We start from the raw sequence: 10,069 nt of genomic DNA on the forward strand, positions 1-10,069 counted from the left end.
TTTTCAGCTGCTCAGGTTCTCTTTCGCCTTGCACTGTGTCAAAGGATCCAAACTAATAGAAAAACCTGTTCACCTCCACACCTGTTCACACAAAGAACCACTGAAGGAAAAATACACTTCTGAAAAAGACACTGAGCACATCTTCCTTCTAAACAAAATGTCAACAAAAATGAAGTAGGATTAGATTGTAGCAGTTGTAGGATTTTTCTTGTCTTTGGCAAAACACCACAGGCCATTTCTCCTGCTAGTGTTAGACTGCCCTTTGTGTTTTGGTTGTATGTACCCAGAATGCCCTGCGTTATGCTCAGCTTCCTGCTTTCGGAGCGGTCTCCGGTCCACATGGTGCTCAGAGATGCATTCGATCCGCACCGTAGCTCATTTCAACCGAACCGAGACAGAGGAAACCCCTTGAGGCAACAACACGAAAACCTCTGACGAAGACATGACAACTTAGGTACACCTTACGTAAGTTGTAAGTAAGTTGTACGTTCAGTGATTCACATACAACTTACACCCAATGTTGGCAAAATGTAGTGGTGTGAGATTTTAACAGGTGTATGATTTCTCTTTTGTCATTGGCAAAACACCACAAGCCATTTCTCCCACTAGACTCTCACATTTGTTTTGGTTGTTTTTACCCAGAATGCCCGGCACTGCAGTTAATTTTCTCCCCTTGTAGTGGTAGTCATGAGGCAGTAATGAGCTGTGCCTCACAACTTCTGCCTCGCTTCATATTACTAATTTGAAGTAAAAGTCTAGTAAGACTTGTTTTTTTATTTGTTTGTGTTTTTGTTCACTTATCCAGCCAAAATTCTGGGTACCTACTTTTGACCCAGTATTTGTTGAATCTATAAATCTCTAACCCCATCCAGGATCTTGGTTGTTCCAGTAAATTATCTGTTTTTATTGAATCTCACTTATTTTTATCCAGGTATGCCGATGACCTTATAGTGTCAATTAGACATCTATAAGCCTGAACAAATACTGCTTGATAGTTGGAGTCGTCTTTCGCAAGGTTATATATTTTCAACTCGGTATAAAAAGAAATGCAATCTTATGCAATCCGCCTACATCACATAAAATATTAAAAAAGTGATTTTAATTTATTCCACAATGGATTCCATTCTAATTTTAAAACCAAGAAGACTTGGAGTCAGACAAAACCCAGAGACCTAAAAACCACCTGATCTTTTCTTTCTGACCCTCTACTCTTTTAAAGTCCTCTCCAAGATTTTCTCTTTCCTCCTGTGCTTCATCAAATCATTGCCAACATTTTTTTGCCCTCTTGTCTTGTAGCTGTTGACAGTTGGAAAGCATATTAAATCTAGTCTCTCCAGAAGATCAATACATACTGAAAGCGATGACACTTTTCCTCCCCGGGGACTCTGTGTAGGCGTTCATTTGCATCCCTCTTTGGAGGACTGTCTGTGGCGGTGTTAAAGTTCACAGCTAGAGAGTGGAGGAGATCAATCTCTGCTCTGTCAATCACAATAAAACTCAAATGAGCAATTTTAAGCCGAGCGCATTGGACGCCCTGTCAAGAGACGCGGCGGAGTGGTGTGAGCCTCCGCTTGTTTTCAACAGGACCGCGTCTAATGAATGTCTCTGTTGAGCTGGTTTGTTTTTCTCATGGAATACCGCCGGGAAACTTTCCTTGGTGTTTGTTGTTTTAGCACTTTTCATTTCTTTTTAAAAGAGAAAAACGACAAAAAGTGTAGCCCACACCGAACACTCTTACAGAGAAACCTTAACACACTCAACCACTCTCTCTCTCTCTGTATTTCTACCCATGTTAGCGCTTTGTATTGACTTCTATTTGTTTAATCCCACATTTTTTTCCTGCAAAGTAAGTGCATGCATTTAAATCCTTGGACCTCCCTAAAACATGATATTTATGAATTATTACATTTTATGTTGGTTATGTTAGTGAAAATGTAGGTTTTATACTCGCCAACAATTGTTGCATAGTCTGAATAACACATACAGTATATGGCTTATTTATACATATAAAAAAGAAGAAAAATCATGACATGCATAACCTATTATATTAAAGAATGGTTACAAGAGTGTTCATAAATATTTTAGATACATAAAGATTCAATACTACATCCTGCAGATGTCATTGTCTCAATGTGCCAAGTGACCTTTGACCTCATTTGGTCATTTCATCAAAAAGGCAAAATCAGCTAAAAATATTAGTATGAACAAATCTGCATCTGGGAGGAAATTGTCCCTGTTCCACCAGACCAGACTACACCTTGTCTGTGTCCTAAGCTAGTTTCAGGCGTGGCGTCATCTTGTGGTCGTCATCCAGTGAACAGGCCACACTTTGTGGAAAGAGTCGCCTTTTGTGGGGGTTAGAGAAGGAAGGGTTTCAACTGTGGGAGTGACAGTGATGTAGAACACATCATGTTCAGGTTCCTTCAGGTCTAGAAGATCTAAAATATCTGAAAGTTTTAAACTGTGTGGGAACAGCAAAGTATAGAATAAACAGCAAAGCTATTGACACCTAGCATAATGCTGTCTGTGTATTATGCTAGCGGCAACAATTGTTGCCATGCTTACATTCACTCTTCCTATGATCAAAAGATGAATGAAGGGATAACATTTTCTTTATATATCAACAAAAGACACTTCAAAGAACATATGTTCAAAATATTTTATTTATATTTGTTTATTTAAATATTTTACTGACTTCGTCTTGTATATGTTTGTGACTGACATGTAAAGAGGTCTGGCCATGTGACCTTTCACACTAGATACATGAAATTGATATTGCTTAGAGTAGACACATGATTATTTTATTTTAAAACTTCAATTAGCTGCCAAAAGTCAAAACTATTATTTTAGAGCTCCCAGAAGTTATAAAAATGTCTGGCAACAATTGTTGCCGGTGGGATTAAATGGGTTAACCAAGACATTTTCCCTAACCCTAATGATAATAACAATTATAACATCACTAAAAACTGCTTGGATAACTTGGATAACTTCTCAGCAGGGTCATTATTTGGACTGTCGCTTCAACTCATAAGCAGTTTCCTAAATAGAAATGTAACTAAAATCTAGAGGAACATAAAAGGAAACTACAATTTAGAGATTTCACTTCAAGTTAAAAAGTTGCAGCATTGACAGGAAAATTGTTGCGTAAAAAGAAACTATTGACATTTATAAGAGTGTCTGAGCATCCTGCTGGTCCTTTTTCAGACCGTTTGCACCGCTCAGCCGCTGCCTAATGGTCTGAGCGCAGCCTCAGAGGTCTGATAAGAAACGCTCATTACCCCTCTATGGTAATGTGAAGCTCAACCCGCAGATTCAGTCAATTGTTCACAGTCCTTCCTCTACATCTGCTGTTGTATACACAAAACAATATTGTGCTCCAGATTTTTTTCCCAGCACTGACTGAAAGGTTTAGGACGACGATGACTCAGATGAGAGCGACACTGCTGATAATGACAGAGAAGATGAAGATGATGGGATAATATGATGATAATCATCATGCAGCGGGCGACTCGTTTAAAGTCAGATGTGACCTTCTTGCAGTTTTTCAAAGTACTGGTGAGCATTGCACAGGTTTCAAAAGGAACACTTCAGCCTTAATAATTCATAAATGCAAAATGGCTCCTGAAGGAGATCCATGTTCATTACAAAGTGAACCTGATTTTAAGTAACTTCAAACTTTTTCTAAATTGAACAGATGAGGGTTTTTTTCTTTTCTTTATTGTGCTCAAGGCGTGAGCTGCAGCTTTATGACTTCTGTTCCACCAGTGTAGTTTGGCTGGTGTCATAAAACGCCTTTCATAAAACATAAATAAATCAGACAAAGATAACCTGAGCAGTTTTGAAATTATGATTTTGTTTATCAAAGGGGAAAAAAACCAAACAAACCTGTCCTTATGTGGAAAAGTTAATGTCGCCTAAACAATCAGTTTGACCTTTTCTGTTGAGTAAATCATTAAATATCTAGAGATGCTACAGATGAAAGTCTTTTTTGTGCTTTATTAGTTAATTATCAAGACTGATAATTTGATTATCTTTGTTCTATGGCATTTTAGAAAGTGACCGATGCAGAAGTGACTGCAGATCTGCATAAACCAACAGACCAAAGTAAGAAAAAACGGGTGTAGAATGCTAACAAAGAAGTGTTAAAAACCACTGTTGGTGTGGTATTTGATGATGAACAAAATTTCATTTTAGAACTTCACATGTATTTCAATATAAATATTCTAATATGAAGCAGAGTGGCGTGATGTCAGGAAGGAACTGCTTCCAGGAGACAGAGCTGCTTGGTTTGACTCAGCCAGAATGGACCAACCGTCAGGCATCAAATGATTCTCAAATAACTTCTTATTAGACGGTGATTAGATAATTACAGTCAGGTGTTTAGGGTGCAGAGGGAGCCGCCATGCCCCCCAGCAACAATCGCTGTTTGAATTAAAGTCTCTCAGGCACCAATACAAAACTCAGGTCCTAACATCACGTAGCATACGGGCGGGGGCAGAACGAAGAGATCAACACCACCCACTGCAAAAGGACAAAATCTTACCAAGTAATTTTCAGTCTAGTTTTTAAAGTAAGCATTTTAGTACACTTGAAATAAGATAAAACTAACTTACAAGTAACATTTTAGCAAGATATGGCTTATTTTAAATAAAGAAACCTGAAAGACACATAAAGACAGCTACAAAATCAGCCTTCTATCACCTGAAGAACATTTCCAGGTTCAAAGAATTAATGTCCCAGCAAGATCTACAGAAACTCATCCATGCGTTTATCTTTAGTCACATTGATTGCTGCAACAGTGTCCTCACAGGTCTGCCTAAAAAAATCAATCAGCTGATCCAGAACGCTGCTGCTGCTGTTCTGACTAAAACCAGGAGTATAGAGCACAACACCCAGTTCTAACGTCCTACCACTGAAAGAACAGACTTTAAAATTAAAATAAAGTCGTTCAGTAATTTATTTGCTAAATAAAATGTAAACTAAATAAAAGATCTGCTGTTGCTGCATCAACCTTCCAGACGTCTCAGATCTTCTGTTTCTGCTCTGCATCCCCAGAAACAAACAAGGAGAAGCAGCATTCAGCTTCTATGCACCACAAATCTGGATCAAACTTCCAAAAAAACCTGCAAAACAGCTAAAACACACAGATCCTTTAAATCTTGACTAAAACCCCAAGTTTAGAGTTGCCTTGTGTTACCAATTTGTGTATTGATTAGTGATACATGGAGCACTGACTATAATATTTGATGTGTATTTGAATGATGGCATTTGACAAAATATAATGTTTATTACTTGTTTCATAGTTGGTGTTTTTGTTATTTAAAGCAGTTTGAACTGTCTTGTGGATGAATTCTGCTATGCAAATAAATGGACTTAATATCGATTTTTAAAAAAAGGAATAACTCCTCTGGCCGATTATTTCAAGTTTAGCAAGTCTTGTTAAACTTGTTTTGTTTTGCAAATCTTTATGCTCCTCTGAATCCACTGTGATTTTAAATTTGACTTTATTTGTGAAAAGTGGCTAAAAACGGCATCATTTAATAAATCACTAAAGAAAGCAAACAAATGTGAAAATGGGACTTTTAGGATAGGAGTTTCCCTGAAAGCTATCAAAGGGTTCAATTTGAAAACCTTGAAAATGATTGAAAAAAAGATGGCCGACATTCACTCTTTTGATGTTAGAAGCCAAGTAGCGATTGAAACTTTACCTTTTCTTCAATATTGCCATAAAAAAAAAGAACTAGTGCACTTTTGACATGAAGAAATGAGTGTGGAGTACATTTAGAGATGGCTAATAAAAGAAAAGCACTTTGAGGCAGGTGGCTGGGCAGCCAAAGTTTAATTTAGCTGTCAGCAGACCTGGATTGTTGACAAACTCGAAGCTTTCGCCAAACGGACGCTCTGTCCGATGATGACAGCAGAAAACCACGCACGATTTCCCCGCTTGACGACAGCGACGCCACAAAGAGCTTTTCCTTTTCAACTTTAAGATCCTTTTTCTTCAGAGATGAAAGCAGCATGACCAGACCAGAACCCGTCGAGAGACAGATAAGATCCAGCAGGAGATAAGTCGAGTCGGAGCGAGCCGATCGCAAAGAGCTCAAAAAAAGCAAAAAGAAGAAAAAAAACAAGAGAAGTCTCAAATTCAAATGAATCTCTTTGAAATGCAGAGGCATTTTGAACAACAGAGCTATCTGTCTTTTTTTCCAGTGTTAGATTTTAAAGCAGCTTTTTTTTTTTCTTTTCATGTTTTGTTGTTCAAAACCACATCAGGATAAACAAGGAGAACGAATCTGTCTTCACCACGCAGAAAGTCTAATGATGTGCTGCTCAGAGTTATGACAGAGAGTTGGGTCTCCGGGGCAACGGGGGTCTCTGCGTTTGTGATGAAGAGAAGCAATCAATTAAGAGGGTAAGATATATGCGTCCGCTTTTAAAGAGTGGCAGTTTAATAGCAACATAGATTTTTGTCAATTATGTTAATTACTTCGTTTAATTTACAGCGGTTTGTTGCAGACTTCGCAATACCGCAGGGACTGACGGGAAACTGGAGACAGTGGAGGGAAAGTGATCAGACTCAGCTGCAAACGCTGGGTTTGGTCCAACTCTTCCAGTTTATTGAAGAGCTGGTAATCTGCAGCTTTATATAAAAAAATATTTCATTTTCTTCCATTACAAGCCCGAACTGCAAAGTGGGATTTTATGTGGTAGAGAAACATGGAGTTACTGTTTTTGTTTTTTTTAAATAAATAAAAAGTCCACAAGTATTGTGTGTTAGGGCTGTAACTATTAATTATTTTAGGAATCGATTATTCTATCGATTAATCAGTTAATTGGATAAGAAAAATCTTTTTACTTCGCCTCTTAAGCTGTTTTTTTATAACAATATCAGAAACAAAAGATGGAGATGATCAAATAATTCAGTTCCTTTTTTAAATAAGAAAATAAAGATCGTATTGTCTAAAATGCAACAGCATACAATTCCTCTAGTGAATTTTAACCAGGTGAAGCTGAAATTAGACCACTAGAGGAGTTTGGGATGCAATATATTCATAGAAAAATGTGTTTTCAATTGTTTAGTTTTTTTTTTTAACATAACTATTTTATTTATAAAAAATTTCCATTCTCAGTTCAAACTCAATAAAATCCCAATGAATTTTTTCTCTACTGACAGAGGAGTTTTCATCTTACAAAAAAAGGCCTCTTTTTTCAGTCTGCATACTCAATTTGATGATGAATCGGTTTCTAAATTAGTTGACAATTATTTTAACAATCAATTCATCACGATTAATCACATTATTTGTTTCAGCCCTATTGTGTGTATTTTGATACGTCCCACTAGAGTCAATACAAATGTTTGTTTTTGAGCAAATTGCAAACTGTTATAATCTGCAGGTGTCCGGACTTTTAGTTTCATATATTTTCCGTCTTGATCATTTTTTTTTATTGTTTGTTTTGTTACATTTGGATTTTTTTTTTTCTCCTTCCTTATGTTAGTCCTGTTGTTTGTGCTTTGGATTTGTTTCTTTAGATTTATGATTAGATTAATTAAAGCATAATCCATATTTGAACCGTGATCAATTATGGATTGCTCATTATTGATCACAAATAATTTGATTAATTCTGATCAATTAGTCACGATTAATCTGATTATTCGATTCAGCCCTATTGTGTGTATTTCCATACGTCCAACGAGAGCAAATACAAATGTTTGTTTTTGTGCAAATTCCAAGTCATTATGATCGTAGATGTTCAAACTTTTAGTTTCAGTTCTTTTCCATCTTGATCTTTTTTTTATTGTCTGTTTTCTTATGTCTTATATCTTTCTTATTGTCTTGTCTTATTGTCTGTGCTTTGGATTTATTTCTTTAGATTAATGTTTCTGTGTATTGTGGGTATCAGATTCAGGTCTCCTTCCTCATTTTCACATTCTTACCAGTTAGTTTCTTAATAAACAACTGTCTTCCTCATGGTCATGTAGGCCATAAAATATTAGATATTTTTAGCTATAGTCTCAAATCAACAAAATTAGCAAAAACAAACACTTGAAATATAAGTCCACGTCTGGAAAGAATCAATACAGCATATGTGGTTATTTTTTAAACTTGAAAAGAGTTGTTTTGTGAGGATGAACCACATCACTAAGACGCAGCTGTAGAATTTGTCCTTCCACTTTCAGTTATACAAGCTGGCTGCTTCCCACACTTCCAACTTACAGTCAAGTGTTTCCTGTCAAACAACTAATTTATCAACTCATTTATTTCTGGTCTGAGGTTTGTGTGTCAGCTCAACCTTTCTGGACATTCCTACACTCAGAATCTCTCCGTTTGTCCATCTGCTAGTCACAGACTATAATCAGGAGTCATGGAACCTCTCCACTGTTCCACATTAAAGTTTCTCCTGTAATTATTCCTTCAGTATGTGTGGTATGACGCTATTTTGATTCAGCTTTAAAGACGACATTTAGCAAAAGAGAAATAAAGGCTGAATCTTTCAGATTTCGGCTGCTAATCGTATTAGCAGCTGAATATGATTCAATTCTGAATTTTTTGGGCAATGTGCCCAAAAAATGTTTGACTTTTTCACGCCAGGGTAAACGACCCACTTCCAATTTAATTAGTCTGCAGTCTGAATGATCACGTAGCAGTTCATCCCACTTTCACCTCACTGATGAGAGGCGATAGATTTCTTCACCACCAGAAAGCCAGACGCTGGGACTCCAGAAATAATAAAAAAAATGTCTCAGAATACTACGGTGTTTCCATTAAACAAGAAACACTGTTAAAATCACACATGAGTAAGTTTGTTCACGCAATAAGTTATTATAAACATGGTACGCCATCATCCTCCTACCACTTCCTGTCTTCTTTTTTATTGTTTTCGCCAGTAGTAACATTCGGTTGTTGGTCACATGAGTCATGTGACCAACAACCGGTCACATGGTTGTTGAAAAAAATAAAAGTTCCCATTACAGTTTTGCAAAATATGCACAAACTATGCAATTTTTTTTTTACCCCTCCAGGGGTCTTTTTTGTGGGCTCTAGTGTCCCTTATATGACAGCAGCCTGACAGGAAACGGGGAAGGAGAGAGGGGAAGACATGTGGCAAATGTCGTCGGGTCCAGGAGTCGAACCCGCGACAGCCGCGTCGAGGACTGAAGGCCTCCAAATACGGGTCGCGCTAACCGCTACGCCACCACGGCATGCCCCAAAATATGCAAATTTTGATAGTAAAAAACCACCTTAACCTAGCGCAAAACCTTTTTTATCAAAAAACGTGAGTTTCTGTGAAATTAGCATGTTTTTGTTGAACAAATTTATTCCAATTGATTCCAATTTGCTCAATGATTTGGTTAATGGAAACCACAGTTCTACCATTTCTGGTTCTGACTATGCAGCCAAACAGACTTCTCTACAGAAGTTGCTATTAATGCTCTACAGAAGGGCATTTCCATCAGTTGAGCTTATTAATAGCTAACTTCATCTTGTTATGATCTTCTGACCATGTTGTTGGCTCATGTTGCTGGATAAACTTAAAAAATTATTCAAAACTGGCCCAATTTTCAGGGGATCGTAAACCATTCACACAGAAGCCCTATTGCACACATAGCACAAGAAAACAAAAATCGGATCTCAGTGAAAAAAATCTGAGTTGAACGTCTGTCATGTGACACAGCCTCTGTCAAGTCTCTTATTTCAATCCAGGTCAAATCTCAAGTCTTTAATGACTGAAGGAAATATGTTTTTATCATCATTGAATGCATCCCAATTTGTCCAACACTGCACTGCTGTAGTTAGGAATTCAGACGTTTGTGTTTGTCATAAAAACTGATTGAAGAGATAAACATTTAGTGATTGGAATTGAATCTTTTAACATGTAATTCAATCTGCAAAACATTGGCAATAAGCAATTATAACTGTTAAAAGCTTTACTAATCTTTGGCTCATTTAAAACTGTCCAGTTGACATTCAACAGCTTGTGGTCAATGAGCAAAAACATGTACAACACATGTAGAAACTGGTTCAGAAAAATAACGTTGGGATCTTGGAGCTCTAAATTCTGAACTTGC

This window comes from Xiphophorus maculatus, chromosome 2 (genome assembly GCF_002775205.1).
Source record: "Xiphophorus maculatus strain JP 163 A chromosome 2, X_maculatus-5.0-male, whole genome shotgun sequence".
In the NCBI taxonomy this organism is placed as follows: domain Eukaryota; kingdom Metazoa; phylum Chordata; class Actinopteri; order Cyprinodontiformes; family Poeciliidae; genus Xiphophorus; species Xiphophorus maculatus.